Here is a 15,002-nt window from a genome sequence, read left to right as displayed (position 1 = left end):
ATTAATTAATTAATATTTAAACTGGGGGCAGGGAGATGCGAAGCTGAGGTTTCAGAAAGAAGTAACAGTAAGTCGTTCTGAAAAGGAGTTTACCTCATAGTAAGTGTATCTACCTGAGTTATCAATGACTGAAAAAAGCCCTTCCTATGGAAGCACAAATCTTATGTATAGTAGCCTTGACAAGCAAAATTCTAGTAAGATTTTCAAGGAAAATGACATGACAAATGACTGAAAAATGGAGGGTATGACACAAAGGTTAATACAGTGTTCTTGCTTTTTGTGTCTTTGGATTTCGGACACACTCAGATTGAACCTCCACTATTGAAAAGAAACCTTGGTCTCTTCAAAGATGCCACGGGACCTCAGTCACCCTTGTTCCATCTGCATGTAACTTTGTCCTGGCCACAGGCTCCTGCACAAAGTCATGCCTGCTTCTGCAGCGGCTCCAGGAGAAACTCAGGGAGGCTGCTAATAATTGACATCATCACTAGCTCCTCCATGGTCACAGAATTTCAAACCCTCTTTTTTTTTTCCTTTTAAAAGTTTCTTATTTTTTTCCTCTTTATTTTCTTTTAAAACTCTAATGAGTTTCAGAGACACAGTCTGGAAGAAGATTATTCATTCATATGAGATCCCTTAAACCTCTCCTTTTGAAACAAACAAAAAAGAAGTCTCCAAATATACAGAACATTAATATTTGTTGAAAAGGCTTGGGTTTATTTAAAAAAAAAGGGCCCAAATTTCCCACAGGTGCGGCCAACTGTGCAGCACAAAAACTGTCAATTATTTGAAAGAATACTCTGCACGTACACAAGATTCAGAGACTAAATAATAATAATAATTAAAAAGTTCCCAACCAGGGTGAGTGCTGGTGCTGGACATTTTCCATCTGTCCTTCCAGGTCCACTCTGCTGCTCCTGGCCGCTGCTCTGTCTCCAGAGCGAAGCTATGTGCGCTGCCTCCCCTGGACTTCCCTCCCTCTGGCTTCACTAGGCTTCAGCCAGTGGAAGGAAAGAGCAGGAGGATGAAGGAGGAAACTGGAATTTTGGTGAAACCACCTCTCCCCTTTCCCTCAGGAGGCAGGGGTGGTAAGAGCTCCCCCTATTGTCAGCCCCAGGGTGCTGCACTGTCATTTGGGTTTCTGTTCTCTTGGCAGATACGAAAAAACTTAAGCAAACAAAACAAAACAAAACGGTCTAATTAAACTCAGTGATGTTTAGAATTTCTGTCTTCTCTGCCCAGTGCCTAGAAGAGTACCTGGTAAATAATAGGCACTCAGCACATGTTTGTTGAATAAACAGTTCTACACATATACCCTTTATGAAAATTACCATTGTTAAGAGGATAAAAATAATATTTATGATTTGTCAACAAAGAAATTAGAAACAAATTCCTCCATGCCTACCAGAAAACCCCCAGTCACCTCCATTTTTATTATATGGACTTGATTTTTGCTACAAATAGGTAAACAAAAAGATATCACAGAATGCGAGTGACCCTGGCAGTGCCCTGATGATAATTACTAGAGGAAGATGCTCGCTGCTGAAGACAGAGCTTGTAGGCAGGAGATAGCTTATGCTTTCTCTTTCAACTCCCCCAAAATAAACGTGCACAGCTGAATAGTCCCTTATGTAATAAATGCTTATCTAGTCTCGACTGGGTAGTCTGCTCTTGAGGCTGGAAGTACAATGGTGAATAAACTGGACCCTACATTTCCCCACCCTATCGAAATGTGATGGTGTAAGGGTAGGGTAGATGGGTAGTGAGTGTTATGGGAGCCCAAGGAAAGGTTGTCTGATCCTTGTCTTAAAGCTTAACAGGAGAGCTGAGAGATCAGGTGACGGGGGCAGGGCAATGCAGGAGGATAGCGTGTCCCAGGCACAGGGGGCAAGAGCGGGCACGAAGGTGTGGGGAGTGAAAGGCTGGCTACTCAGGCAACTGGAAGAAGCTATCGTGGCCGGAGCAGAGTGAGAAACGAGGGTGGAGAAGTAGGTGTCAGGCTACGGGAGACTTTCTGTAAGATTTAAGGAGTTGTAGCTATAAACCAGCTAAGTGCTCACAGAAGGAGGGGGGAGTAAGGAAAATGATTATTCTTTCCATATTCTCCAAAATATAAATACACATCCCATTTTATGTCTCCCAGTTGGAAGGAGGTTAAGGATTCCCAGAGTTACTGTAAAGCAGTGGTTTTCTAGTTGGTATTAACCCATATTCTTTGATTTGCTTAGGTAACGACTGTAAAGCAGCTAACGGTTATTGCGTGTTTCCTGTGTTACAGGCAGTGTTCTAAGAATGTTTAGGCATGATTTCCTTTAACACTCACGATAACTGGATAGGGAACCTCATGAAGTAGTTATTGTTAGTATCTGAAATTTACAGATTAGGAAGAAAAGGCAACGTGTTAAGTGAAGTTAAGTGACTTGCTCAAGGTCACACAGACAGTAAAAATGAAGATTTAAAAAGGGGGTGGGGGGTAGTTCCTTTCTTTTTTTAACCTCTTATAGAAGGTGGGCTGGGTATTGATATTGAACATGAAGAATAAGGACTATCCTGCTAAGTTTGCTTTATGGTGAGGCAACAAATTGTATATACACTTATACTGTGGCAAAGAGAATGAGCTTAGTGAATGGGTAAATTAAGACTTTATCTGTTGAAAAGTATGTAATCACAAACACAGCAATTAAACTGCTTTTCTAAGGATAAAATTGAACACAATTTCATATAGTCAGGGCAACCATGGAAACTAAAAAATGAAACTTGAATCCAAACAGATCAGAAAATAGTACGTCAAGGCACTGTCTGGTGCCTCCATTTTCCTCACGTTAGAATAGAGTGACATTTCATATTACTATATTGGAGTGTTTAGGAATGATGCGCTGGAAAGCTATTTGAAAAGTCTGTATGATAATTTTATAATTTGAATCAAATAACGAAGTCTTTAGTTTTAATACTCGGGTACCATTTAATCTTTAAGAAAAATGTCTTTGGTTGTTTGACGCCAGCAGATGGCGCCCTAACAAAGTAATTTGTGTGCCACAGGTGAACTTTTGACTGTCCTCTGTACAGACAGGAACACGCAAGAGCAGCTCACTGTATCAGGACATGCAGGGTAGAAAAGAGAGAAGCTAAAGGTAAGACTTAATCTTTTTGAACCTGATAACTTTTATTTGGGGAGGCAAAAGCAGAAAGAACACTTTTTATTATTCTTTATTGTGTGAATACCTAGCTAGTTGGAATCATTGCTGTAAGAAACCCCTCTATAAATCTGCATTAAAAATCCAGCTATAATAGGTAATGGAAAGGAGTAAAATGGACTGATACATATTTTCTAGCCAAAAAAAAAAAACCCAACAATGTCGACAGTCTAGTGTCGACTGTCAGAGGTGACACTAGAATTTTGTTTGGTTTCGTTTTACAGTTTAGTTGAGAAGAACTTAAACAGAACTCTGCACAGAACCTACTTGCCACGTGTGATTCCCATTTCAATTCCAGGCTTATTCATTTTGGATGGCTCCTTTGCTATTCATGTGTTACCTGTTATTTTTAAAGCAAGTACAGGGTATCATGTCAAAATCAAGATAAAGGTATCTGTAAGGGATGAGTATCTTCCTGTTTTGGAAGGAGTCAGGGTTCCCACTTTTTCTTTCTTCTTTCTCTTGTCACCTTTTCACTTAATGCCGGGTATTTGATTCAAGGAATCCACCAAATTTACAGTTTGCCTCTCATTTTCTTGTCTCTGAAAAGAGTAACAACCCACGTTATTAGCCATTTTACTAAGCCTTCTCATCTGTGTCAGTTTCCTACCAAATAATTCTTTCTTCTGCAAAGACATCGGTTTATAATGCACTTTGCAAGAAGCTGTAATAAAAGAATCAAACTTTGGTATGAAAACCACACTGGCTCCAAGAGCATCCAAGATCCTCTCTCCAAGGTGGAAACTCCAGCTCTGAGGCAGCAGCAGCACTGTATGATCAGGACGCATCCACTTTCCTTGTACTTTTGAGGAGGAGGAAAGACATGGAGGTTGTGTGGGGCTGACATCAGAGCAGGCACAGGAAGACGTGGCCATTTGGTCAGCGAGGGTCTGGAAGAACTGCAGCTTCCTGGCTGTTCCTCTGCCTCTTAGGTCTTGCTCAAGAAAACTTGCTGTTGAAACTAAATATGTAATTCCATCCTCTTTATGACCTTGCGTGAGAAGAGAGAAGGGCTGATAGACTGCCCGATTAGTTATGTTAGGGATAGGAGCGTCGGGGAAGAAACTAGGGTGACTGGCTTCCTGAGAAGACAGAACGGTTGCTGGAGACAAAGCCCTCCACCGTGAAAATACAAGCTCACGTCCGCCCACGCCTTGGCCAATAGGTGAAGCCAGCGCTTGGAAGGTGAAGTTCATGTGGAAGGGAATGAAGCTCTGTGAATTAACAGCCTGACTTGTGACCATTACTCAGCTGCAGATCATAATGGTTAACATTTATTGAACCCAAACTATGGCTTGAGGACTCTTCTAAGCATTTTACATTACTTAATTGATGAATTAATTAAATGGCTTATTACAATCCTATGATCTCAGTGCTATTGTAGATATGTTTAAAAGTTGAGGATCTGCAGCCCAAACAGCTTTACCCAGCATCACTCAGGTGGTCTGGGTCCACTTTTAACTGCTAATCCACACCACCTCTCTAATTATTTTCTATGAAACTTTTGTGAGCCCGAGTTAATTCTAGGAGAAAGTCTATACCTACTCCTATCGCCACTGCCTACATAAAGATGGAGAAAGACTGAGGTTTTATGCAGCTTAAAGAGAAGGTGCTTTTTCTTTACTTAAAATTGGAGCAGTGGAACTTTCTGGATTGATAACAAAGGCAACTCTGCCAGGGTTTTTTCACCATTGGGAAATGTGGTTCAGCTGTCTTTACCACGGAGATCCTGGTCAGCGTAGCAGATCGTCAATGACCGCAGAAGGGGAAAGTTTCTGCTCCTCAAGAGTGATGTCCAGGTAAGTGTGCTTGGAGAGACGGACAGTAGGAGGCACAGAGAGAAACGCAACAGCAGGTAGGGGCTGAGGAAAGGAAACTGGTGCTTTAAACAAATGCGGGAGCGCCGTTTTGGAATCACTGGGAAGGAATGGTCAGTAAAGAAATGTACAAGGGTGGTTTCAAGTTAGCAAAATGAAGGCTTCACTGACTTCAAACCACCCTCTTGACCACAACATTCTAAAGTGAGGATCGTGTCTGGGGACGCCTTGGCCAAGGGTCAAGTTACCGGTGTCACCTGTGAGTCTGTTCTTCCACCAGATAACACTTAGCGCCGCCAGTCCTGCCAGGTGGCTCCTTGATCAATGAAGAGCTATCTCGGGCCTATTTTCTTCACTCTTCTTTCTTTCCTGGGAAGCCGAGATGCCGGTGGTTCCTGGGTCTTTCCTTCGCAGCTGTCTTTCACAACTCACCTCCCACCAGCCCAATTTGTTTTCCCACTTTATCCTAAAGGACTCCAATGAGGGGAAGCTAACAAAAGCCACTGAAGGCAGAAGTTGGGTAACTACAGTCATTAGCGTCTCTGAAGTTTTTTTCCCCCTTCTGTGTATTATCACCATCAAGGCTAGGCTGATGTTTAGCAAAGAGCACCTGTCAAAACAAAAGAAGAGTTTCACACCTCACAATTTTAAGCCCCAGGTAAGAAACTCAGCCTGGTGGATCCGGCAAAGAGGAAGACGAGAAACCTGAAACTCTCCGACTTGGAGGAGAGTTAAATGAGTTTCCTCTGGGTACCAACAGGCTTTTGTTTAACACGATTAAATCCTCTTTGTTTCATTACAGACATCAATGCGAAAACAAACAGTGTGATCAAGATAAAGGCCTCAAGCAGCATTCTGTTTCTCTTTCTCTTTCTTCTTTTTCTCAGAGAGCTATCGCCACCTCTCAGTGGACGGGTTTCAAGGAACTTAACTGGCTTGGGGAAAATTGATGAGCTGAGCTGAGCAGAGCAGGTGGACAGGAAAGCTCTGGACTGCAGGGTTAGGGAAGGGGAAAAGTGTGAAGCACTTATGTCCCTGAGCAGATCGAGTGATAAGAGGATGGGCATCCTTGGCTATCTAATGAATTGTCTGTCTTTTCAAAACATAGTCTTTGATTTCAAGAAGCACCTGAAAAAGATAAGACCTAGTCCAAGTGAAATACAACAACAACCCAGAAACTCACATTGGGGGGTGGGGTTGGGGGGACGTTGGAGATGTGTAGCTTGTTGACAGGGAGGATAAAGAGGGGAGGAGAGAGAGACGGTACAGAGTAAGTAACCAAAACAACAAACTATTGACCAGTCAGGAGACTGCAGTCAGCTGAAATCTGTCAGGGATGCAATGAAATTGAAACTGGTGTGCATTTCCAAGGCAGTCCTTTCTGTATTATTAAATTGCTGCTTTTATTGTTAGACAACACTAACTCCTTTTCCTAAACAAAACATGGATGTTGTCAGCGTAACAGCTACATGGAGCTGACAGAAGCTGGGGTCATCCATATACACATTTTAATTACCTCTTTTCAGGCAGGAGCATCATTAGAAGTTGATTATTACCAGCCACTATCTTGTGATCTTAATTGGCTTCCTTCACAGACGACACCACGAAGCCAGTGCAGAAGCTCTGGCAGCCTCCCAGAGATAGTGACCAGATCGGTGACACTGTGCACTGATACTGTCTTCAGCTGAATAACAACCATCAGTTTAAGTTTTAATGCTAGACACGAGGTGGAAGCTTCTTTTAACACCTGTATGCCGAGATGCTCCTGATTGCACGGTGCTGAGAAACACCCTGAGAGGGAGGGACTTTTCACATACTTTTTCTAGTTATACAGAAATTATCTATAGGATGGGAGAGGGTTGTGTCATGCACCAGTGATTCCCCATGGCTCTCCTGGATACTGGTAAAATGAAAAAAAAAAGTTTGCTTACCACATGGAAACATCTGGGTCTACTGACTGGCAAATTAAATCTGCAGCATGGGCCGTGGTTATCTGGCTGCTTGCTATTCAGAAAGTATAGAAACACTCTAAAATTAATAGGTTGCATTGATAACACTGGGCTTGAATCAATAATAATGATTAACTTAGTTTTCAAAGTGCTTGCAACCGCATTGGGGATAATGGCAAATTTTGAGGCAGGCAAGAAAAGAGAATTATTATCAAATAAACATACTGTCAGGTCCTGTGGTACACGGAAAAGAGAAAAGTCTTTCTGTGAATAGGATTAGTCTTATCTCTTTGCAAAAGGAAAAGAAATAAGTTCTGAAAACTTAAGCGTTGGGGTTCACTCTCTGTAAGATCAGGCTGATGGTATCTCTGGGAACACGGTTCCTTGGATACCTTCATGTGATGGGTAGTTATATTGTTGATTCCTGGCCATTTGGGTCATTCTTCAGACACTTGTAGAAAATGAGCCAAGACACAAATATTCTAACTTTGGGGAGTTATCAAAATTCAATAAAATTTGGAACTCCACCCAAGAGAAAAAAAAAATCAGTTGAAAAAGCTACAAATATCAGTGGCTTGCTTATGATGAATAATCATGGTTAGAAAGTTTGTTTTTATTTTTATGGTTAAGAATCAAATAATCTTGGTATTCTCAATATATTCCTGATATTCTATTTGAAGAGATTCTTGTCATTCATTATGATCTGCAGATTTAAGGGCTACATCTCCAAACATAATTGTGGAGAGAGCCTAGCAAATAGGTAGACTCTTAAGAGTAAACTTTTCCATTCAGTGAATTGAACTAGTATAGACATCAAAGTCTTTGGAAAGAACCACCAATCCACTTTGTTCCCTCTGCAGAGTTTTGGTGATCAGACCTCGCTGGAGTTGACGCTATAGCAACCCAAGGTGTACAGGCTATTTTCCCAGCACTTTGTGTTTCACTTTTTAATACCACTCAACCTTTTAATTAAAGGTACATGTTATGAAATGTTTTAAAGTGTAAATGACAAAAATAACATCAGTTGATGGAATTCCTGGAATATGAGGTCATGTCATGATTATCCATATGTAACTATAATGTCTATGCAAATATGTATAGGTTTTAATTTTAAAATGCGTCTCGTAAGACATGACATTGATATATTTCTTCTACAAATATAGCTGAATTCTCAGTGAAAGAATCATAAAGAAAAAAATTGGATGAAAAATTCAAATCACCCTAATTATTATGAGATTGCTACATATGGCTCATACTACACACGGTGAGATAGGGACTTATAATTCCTTTCCTTCACTACCGAGCATAACCTCTTGGTGGCTCCACTTCTGTTGCTCAGATGGTCATCTTTTGCCTCCAGAAAATAATTTCCTTCTGATCCTCATTTTTTATTTACCTGGTGGAGTTCCTCTTTTAGGAAAGACATGAAAATTAGCTCAACCTTTCAACCGCTTTACGCTATTGAAACAGGATGGGGAAAATACAGCTGTTTAAAACATACTGTGTGCAGGAAAGAAACGAAAAAGATTATTTTTAAGATGAGTTATCAGAATCAGAGTGCCAGTCACTCTTAGAAGCAGGGTAAAAATTACTTACACTTCAATATTTATATTTATACTTATGATAAGAAAAAAGTTTGGGTTTTTTTTTTAAGTGGAAAGACGGTGCAGGAAAGGGCACCGTATTAGCTAAATATTGTACCTTCGAACATCAGTCATTTCCTTCTCAATAGTCCTGAAAGGGTCTAATTTATAAGTTTTTCCATCTCCCTGTTATGCTGGTTTGTAAGTTCTGACACTGCTACTGGTATGTTAATGAGAAGCTAGCGTTCCATTAAGAGAAAACCATATGCTCTGCTGCCTACTGTGAAAGAGAAAGCATGTAATGTGGCTGTTGCCTTAGCAACACATTAATTCATTTTGTCAGTGTTGGCACAGATCATTTCATTTATAAGAAAACAAGTATAATAGTTTACCACATCTATAATATTTACAGTGTTTCTGTTACAAAACAGTGACAAAATGAGTTTAAAAAATAGAGTTGGTATAAGAGCATTAAAATATGGAATTTGTGGTAAAATTTTTCCCTGTAAAAATGAAAAAAAAATAAAGATCAGTGTAAAATTTCCCTTCACAATTCTCCTTAAAACATTTTAACACCACACTGTTTTCTTTTTAGCATATTTGTATTATACTAATAACGTGCGTCTGCTGCAAAAAATTTAGCCCATGAAAAACACAAGTGCATTAACAGTTTTTAATGAATGCTAAACAAAATATTTCATACAACAGTTTTGTTAAATTACAACCATTATAAACCTAATCGTATGCTAGTGTGTTACTCATAACAAGGCTAAACATTTATCTAGTTTTATCTGTTTTTCCAGATGTTTATTAGTATTCTAGCACTCCTAAAATATTTAAATGAAGCCACTCCATTTTCTCATGTGAATGCATTTTGGGTTTTATTCACAGAAAATCTAGTCACATGTATATCTAAATAAATATAGTACACTGTATATGCTTTATGCACAAGTGATACTTAATGTGAATTGAGATAATCCAAAAGCATGAGAAAGGAGAGAAGTGATTAGAGGAAAGACAAGTTCCCGTTTATTAAAGTCTGCACCTGCAGCGGGGTCTCAGTTATTCTCATCCTTAGGGTATTCCACACCTGTAAACACACATTCTTAACAACAAATGGTCTGCATCTGTGATGTTCACCTACCTTCTTTAACTGATAAAAAGGGACCTGTGTACAAGATAGAGAGCAACTATCATTTATCAGTTTATGGAGGGAGCCAAGTTTTCTCTCATTTCAAAGGAAGCATTTATACATCGACATAACTTAGACAAATGGGGGCAAAGCACGACAGAGCTGGCCATGTAAGTAATGAATAGCCAATTATACTTTCAACATTAAGGAATATCTTCCTGAAATATCCTCCTCCAGGGCTTCACAGACCAAATGTGGGTGTTTTTGTTTTAGTTCCCCGACTGTATTCACAGCAGTGCTCCCAGGTCGATGGGATTCTTTCTAATTGGAACCCAAGACCCGAGAATACTTTTGAGAGTCCCCCTTACAGACCCGCCGTGCGATAACTCTGGGAAACACTTTAGAAAATAAAATTTATGATTAGCTGTGATGAAAACGACTTTAGTTTTAACTTCATAATATCTCTGCTTTGATGTGAGTAAAATGCTTTGAATGGCTACATCACCACAAGAGAAAATATAACCAAACATCAATGTGATTTTATATGCTGGGGAATTAAAAGTCTCTGAAATGTAATCATTTCACATTGACTCACCCAATAAAAGTGACTTAATGAAGTATTTTATCTAATTCATATGTTTTTACTTATTAGTTTGTGGTGTTTGAAAAAATAAAGCTGTAAACTTTTCAAGATCCTTCTTTCAACTCAAGCTATTTCTATCAATAAAACTGGTTTGTCAGCAGTTAAATGGCACTGCATTTATCCTTTAAGTACACTAAATTATGGGTAGCTTTATAATAGGATTCACTGATTAGACTTACTATAAATAATAGGATACATAGTACTATTTGGTTAAATAAAAAAATTAGCTTGTGGTTGATAACACCTCAAATTTTCCATTCTTTTGATTTCAATAATTTATTGTTACTCATTCCCCCTCCATTAATTAATATGTTACTTAATATAAGGATAGAAAAATAAGAGTATAAACTGGAAAATATTCATATATAACTGTATATACAGATATATACCCAGATACACACATATGTTATTAGACTAATATGTTATTATTTTCTCTTGATAAATAAAATCACATATTTTATAACTGATCTTAATGCATTCTCTTATTTTTTCATGATGATTTCCAGAAATCCACATACAATACTGAAAGCAAAGAAAGCTATTGTTGTATCTACATGACCATGAAAAAAAGATAAAATTAAAATTCACCAAAAACTATTATGTTTAGATACATCATACCCTGTAATCAGGTCACCTACCCTTTTCTCACTGGTCTCATCAGTTGTGCTTACTTTATTCCCCCATAGAAATATGAGTAATGCAGAATGGCCGTCATGAAGGTCACCTTCGCCCAAGGTCAGCTTCATGCACACATTTGTTAACATATTTGAGTCTAAGGGGTTCAACTCTGGTAATAGTAAATTATGTGGCTTTATAACTGCTTACCCACAATATTAGAAAATAATTTAATCTTTGATCTGTAAATAATATTATAATCACTATTTTGAAATATATATGAAATAGTAGATATCAAGTAAAAGTAGGTAGTTTTTAGCTTTTAAAAACTATAAAGAAGAATATAGTAAATATATATTAAAAGCCAGTGTTAAAATATTTTTAAAATAATATGTCAAATGGTTCATTAACACTTGTTGAATAAATGAATGGACATAAAATATGTTAAATAGACCTGCATTTATACCAACCATCTTAGTCACATATGGAATAAATTTATCATATAAATAAATTTATTGGTGGAGCATTTTGATTATAAGAGTGTTGAAAGTGAGTATTTAAAATTTAACAGTAGTTAATCAGGCTTAGCTTTTGGAGTTAACCTCTTACGGAATAATGTTTCAGTCCAGTTTAATTCAATATGAATTTGCTAAGTGGTGAAGAAGGGGGACAGAATTAATGACCTCTCACATTCTTAAGAATTTTAAGATTTGAACAAATATAAATGCCAGTATTTGGAGAAGGACTGAGTAATGTCAGTTTCACATAGGCCTTTTCAATAATTATCATCACTTTTGTTTAATGGCATATAATTCAACAAAAATGTTGGTCAGTATAGTTTCAGATGAACTCAAATTAGCAATGGGTAAGAACTCAATTTCTCCAAGAGATGAATCATTTAAAATAAATGTCTGAATATCCATTGTTCCTGAATTAAGTAAAGTAGCACATTTATATGATATTTTACTTAAAGTGTGAAGAACTTACACTTTCTATATTTTATCATAAAATTAAAAGTTGTACAATACGAATGCAAATTTTAATAGATATCAAAAGATTTTAATCTGATATGTAATCTGTTATTGTCACAATTAACACAAAATATGTAACATGATACAAATAATAAAATTTAAATAGTTGTCACAGAATAAATTAGACTGATGCATTATGGGAATAGAGACAGAAATATGTTAGTATAAGGATAATGCCCTGATTTGGGCTGTGTTGTTTTCTGGAAAAATTAAGATATCTTGTTTTATGCTTGTCTTATTATCTACTCTATGAATAACATTTCCTAATTAAGTGATAAAGATATATGCTGTAATATTTTAGAAGTTAAATGTAGTATTTTATATTCCATTAATTAATACACCAACAATTGCTGGCTAACAACTTATCTGTAACTATTCCAGTGATTAGGGTATTCTAAAGAATCTAGTCCTGAGATACTGTTTTCTAAACTTAACTCATATGGTATAGGAGAACATATTACAGCACATGACCTGCAGATTTATGATACAATTAGTATATAAAAAGGCTTTATTTAGAAATATTGGAGCACTAGAATACTACCTCATATATTTTTTTAAGTTGGCTTTAAAAGAACATGTTGGAGATAGAAATTTTTCCAGGGTGATACAAAGATGGTTCAGACGTACACTGTGCAGTTTTTTTGAGTATTGTCTCCTTTTTACCTTTTGGTCAAATTGATAAAGCAACCCAGCTTTATCGCAGTGTATGGTGGGGTCGTAATCCTGTCTGAAGACTGGACTTCTAACTCATGGCATCTTCTGTGCAAGCCAGTCCAGCAGCGCTTTTCTTTTTTTTTGCTTGTTTGTTTTGGTTTTTCCTCTGATTTACAGAGAAAAAATCCTATGCCTAAAAAAGAAAGATTCTTGTGGGGAAAAAAATGTAGTAGAAAAGTCACAATATCAAATTTGAATTAGACTCTAAGAAATAAAATCTAGATATATACACATGTAAAATACTTTTATCAAGGACTATATTCCCATAAACTATACTTATTTTGATAAAATCAAAGAATATTTTTATAAACAAAGAGTATATACTGAGACACTCATGCCATAACTGGGCCTTTCCATCTTTAATGTACAAAAGCTACTTGCAGAACTTTTACCATGATAAAAAAAAATTTCTCATTTGTTAATCGATAAAGGGTAATATAAATTTTCTATAAATTCTTCCTTATATAAGTCCTCTCAAGGCTACTTTATTGGTCATTTTTTTAATGTTTTTATTATTATTTTTTTTTACTTAACAGAGGCCCTGGGAATTGAACCCAGAACCTTGTGCATGGCAAGCACATGCTCTACCACTCAGGTAAACCTCCTACACCCCTTACTAGTCATTTTAACAAACTTTTGGTTCTAAGACTTGTGCTGAAAATTTTTTTAGGAATATGATGATACCACCCAAAGTAATAAATGATTATTTTAAATTTGGTGTACAAAGATTGCTAGACCTGTGGCCTCACTAAACAGTTAATCATAAAGTCTTGAAAGGTGGGTTCTCTGATTTGTGCAAGGTTAATATTAATAAAACAACCAACTTTCTTCTTCATTTCCATTTTGTCTGAAAACAGATCTCCAATTCTCCTGCTTGGTTCACTCTTGCTTCAAGAGGGTAGGAATTTCGTCATCATCTGCGTGTTCTTCATGGTACCTAGTCATTGCTCACTAAACGTTTGACAACTTAAGCTGTGATAGGTGAGTCTGTACTTACTTCTAAGGGATGATGTTGCACCTTGTGTTCAATTATTTATTAAATTTATAGAAGTAATTAACTTCATAAGGTAAACCTAGACAAAATGTAATTCCCCTTCTTGGTTGTTATGGCCACAGTTGCTTTAGTGAATTGTTAGCCTATGTAAAATTTTAAATAATATCCAGTTGATTGTATATGAAAAGTTCTAAGAAATACAGAATGACAATTTAATATCTCATGCTAGAGTAGGCAAGTAATCAATGCTCATACCAAATAATTTTCATAAAATTAATTTTGATATTCAAGAGTTCTTTTATATGTATTCTATTCTCAATGTTCCTCAATGAACTTATTTTTTTGTTGAAGTATAGTCAGTTAACAATGCGTCAACTATTTCTGGTGTAAAGCATAATGTTTTAGTCATACATATGCATACATATATTCATTTTCATATTCTTTTTTATTATACATTACTACAAGATATTGAACATACTTCCCAGTGCTGTACAGAAGAAACTTGTTGTTTATCTATTTTATATATACTAGTTAATATTCACAAATCTCAAACTCCCAATTTATCCCTTCCCACCCCCATTCTCCCGGTAACCGTAAGATTACTATGTCTGTGAGTCTGTTTCTGTTCCGTAGATAAGTTCATTAGTGTCTGCTTTCCTCTTTTTTTAAAATTCCATATATAAGTGATATCATATGGCATTTTTCTTTCTCTTTCTGGCTTACTTACTTAGAATGACAATCTCCTGGTCTCAATGTACTTACAAAATATCCAATTACATAGGGAATTTTCCGCTCAATTGAACATCTAGTTGTTGAGTTTCATATGCACTTCTAGAAAGATTAAATTATTTATTCAAGATTAGAATTTAAATACTGCTTGAAATTCAAAAAACTTTGTCAGTTTAGATTATTTCTAGATATAGCTAATTTAAAAAATTTATAATCATAAGCCTGCAACATTAAACCCAGTATGGCTGGGGTGAGGAAGTAGATAAATCTACATTGAAAATTATAAAACAAACTTATTTTCCTTTCCCCTGTTTAGTGTTTACCTTTCTGTTATTAAGCCAGCAATAAATTATTTCACTGAATATAATACCATGTATGTACAAAATCAGTCATTACTTACTAATGCAGTAATTCATTGAGATTACATAAGTTTGCTAAAGTTATTTATCTAAACTTATCCCTCAAAATACAGTATTACCATAAAAAATTTTAGAATTTTAGGCTTTATCAGGATGCTGATGGGGCAAATACATACCACTTTGGTTTTGGAGCCAGAGGTCTTTTAGAAAGTCCTATCTTACAAATAATTACAAGTTAAAAC

This window comes from Vicugna pacos, chromosome 6 (genome assembly GCF_048564905.1).
Source record: "Vicugna pacos chromosome 6, VicPac4, whole genome shotgun sequence".
In the NCBI taxonomy this organism is placed as follows: domain Eukaryota; kingdom Metazoa; phylum Chordata; class Mammalia; order Artiodactyla; family Camelidae; genus Vicugna; species Vicugna pacos.
Note: the sequence above shows the minus strand (reverse complement) of the source record.